The sequence below is a fragment of the Rhagoletis zephyria genome, unplaced genomic scaffold (assembly GCF_001687245.7).
Source record: "Rhagoletis zephyria isolate East Lansing unplaced genomic scaffold, Rhagoletis_zephyria_1.1 Rzeph_scaffold_24399, whole genome shotgun sequence".
Taxonomy (NCBI): domain Eukaryota; kingdom Metazoa; phylum Arthropoda; class Insecta; order Diptera; family Tephritidae; genus Rhagoletis; species Rhagoletis zephyria.
Genome location: NW_016181457.1, coordinates 3184 through 6275, shown reverse-complemented (window position 1 = coordinate 6275; position 3092 = coordinate 3184). Strand labels below are relative to the sequence as shown.

Here is a 3092-nt window from a genome sequence, read left to right as displayed (position 1 = left end):
GCAATAGCGGATACAAATTTCAACACATCAAACCCGCTCACATTTAAATATTGCAAAAATGCGCCCACTTCCGGCGATGCCACAATGCGCTGACGCAGCGCTACAAAATCCGGTCCACTCAAATAGGCGTAGGCCCGACGCACTTCCGCATCATTGTGATAGTAATTGGCGGCAATCGATTTAACCTCTTCGGCCGGCATTAATGACACGAAATCGCTCACGTCAACGGGCTGGCACCGGTTGAGGCAAGCTGTGCGGCCCGTCGGCCAATCGCAGCAACACGCCGTGAAACAGGACGCCATCGGCTATAATTTCATCGGCAGCCGCGGCATTGACAGCATCTACGTCGGTAGTTTTGGTGTTAGCTGCTACGTCATCGCGCTCATCTCCTGCCGCATCACTACTATCGCTGTCCGAGTCAAAGGTTTCCTGATGATATGAGCTGCCAAACGCTGTGGAATCGGAGGGATCGCCAATGGCTGGCGCCGCAGCGGCGGCAGAAACTAATGTGTCCTCCCGCGCGGCGGCAGATGTCATCAATTCACTTTGTTGTTGATAAGTACCGTAGGGATGTGTTTGTTTGCGTTGATGTTGGTGCAGTTGTTGTTGTTGTTGTTGTTGCTGCTGTGGTTGTGGTTGTGGTTGTTGCGTTGACTTTGGTTTCTTCTCTAACAAAATCAAATCATCCACAACATCCATCACTGACTCATTATCCGCATTAAGCGCGGTGCGCTGCTCTTCATCTTCATTCGTTGTTGTGGCGTTCTGGCACAGTTCGTGGAGTCCCTGGCGAGTGCAGCGCACAATTTCCTTAACGACGACCAGCTCGGTGCCGTCGGTGGAATAATCTTGCGAGGGTCGACAAAGTATCACTTTTGGCCAAACGGCGAAGAGAATGGAGCAGAGCAAGCAAGCTGCGGTCATGGTTGTGAGTTGCTGAAATTTGACAATAATAGAGGATAATATGCGTGACGGTATGCGGATAAGTCGTGCGGAATATCCCAGTAGTGAAAGTGAGCAACATTTCCAGGTTGGAACGAAAAACGATAATACACCGGTGGCGGTGGTGAATGGTGAGTGTTGTGTTTATTTAAAGTAACTTATGAAAACACACGAAATCGGAAGAATGTCGAGGAAGATTTGAGCGGAGCTTTTCGCATTGAAATATTTGTGGGTTTTTTCGCAAAATTCTTATTAAAAAAGTAATTTTCATTGAAATAGTTATTATGATTTTTGTTCGCATCATCGCGTTGCTGAAAAATTACACCGAAAATTGAAATTTGAATAGATGCAGCTTTGTTTCAGCTCCGACATGCTTATAAAAAATTTGCTGCATGAATACACTCATCGATGTTAGCAAGTCTTCGACATGGAAAAACATCCCACCTAGTCTAAAAAAAATGTAAATTACAGCGTTAAATTGTTGTAATTTTATAAACAAAATTAAATTTTATTATAAATTTTTAAACATAAATTACTAAACCCTTTATGAAAAATTAACAAACATCAACACTATTCTGTATATGGAACCTAATCTCGTAAATAACAAAAACAAGGTGTTTTTTTTATCAAATAGTTTATTATGTAATCAGTCCAAAAAGAAACAATAAATACTTAATTTCTAAGTTTAGAGACAGTCATGATAAACGTAATTTTTGTGTTTGCCGCAAACTGTTTTTTGTATTTGACGCAGGTCATCTTAGACTTTCTTTTCTTTTTCGACGTGCAGTAGCTGCAGTAACGCCTTTTTTGTAATTGATATACTCATCTTCATAATTGCTCTGAACGATATCTTCCGTCTGGTGTTCTTCTATCTCGCTGTCACATTCCTGACATTCATCCACGTCGCTCTCCTCTTCTTGGTTCAATAAGGCACATATTTCGTCTTCATCCAGTAGCTTTCTACTGGTCAGGATGGCAAAGTAATGATTTTTCCCTAAAACAAAACAATAAGACAAAAACATGCACTTTACAATATCAGTAAATAATAACACTAAAAGTTACACAAAAGATAACCATACGCCTCTCGAGCGCACGGCATGCCTATAGCTGCTGAACTATGATACTTACCGCAAAAAAACAACCGTCCTACGACAGGATAGACCGACGACTGAGTTGGCTATAAAGCATGAGCTAATTCGGGCGCTGTATGAAAAGAGATCGCAATATGTTCGTCGAGCGGGCGCCTCTGCGACGTAGGTTATCTTTCTAGGGTTAATCACAAAGATAAAAAGCGAACTTTTCGTGCTTTCGTGAGGAGCTTTTGATTGCCTAAATATTTTAAAAGATTCTTTAAATAAGAAGAAAAAATGGACGATACACTACGATTGTTCGCAAAAAAAAAATTTAAAAAGCCAACGCCAGTTTTTATAAATGCGAAAAAACATAAATGACTGGCTGCAAACAAATTTTTAAAAATTTTCGGAAAATATTAGCTGGCCATTGGACTCCCTATTCATGAAGCTCATTCATCTTGTTGTAATTAGTGATGGGAAGTATCGATTACTTTTGAGGACCGAGTTCTTTGATATCGACACTTTTAAGGATCCGGTATTTTTGAGAGCACTGAGCACTTTCATTAACTATACACCTGTTGGTAACATTTCAATGCTTAGTATAGAAAGCACATAATTAACCCATCCATCACTCTAAAAAATCTGTTTTAAAATTTTTCTCGTTTACACATTTTCGTGTGTAAAAATCTTTTTTGTTAGCGGCTTTACACAATTCTACGGGTGAAATCAAACAGCAGATGTGTATTTTGTAGCTTGTACACACTTTCGTAGTAATTTCGCGAATAATAAGATAGGAAATCAGTAACCTATCTTTTAGCCAGCAAATCTACACAATTTTTTTTAGAGTGACTCCAAATTACGTCAACCGAATTGCTAACTGCACTGGGTAAAATTATTGCACCTGAAAATTTATGTACATTAAAATTGAGTAGAATATGGTCGATGGTCGGTGATGTTTGTTCAGTTTTGTTGTAAATTCCATCACTTTAGTGTTTCGATGAGATGTTGCACTATTCACTAATTGTCATTGCATAACGTGAAAAACTCGCATACACAAGTCATATTCAAAGCGACCGT

General features: G+C 39.8%; 1 pseudogene; it reads right to left on the bottom strand.

The window, feature by feature from the left end:
- Positions 1-8: 8 nt before the first annotated feature.
- On the bottom strand, positions 9-925 carry LOC108381926 (uncharacterized; annotated as a pseudogene).
- Between the last annotated feature and the right edge of the window lie 2167 nt (positions 926-3092).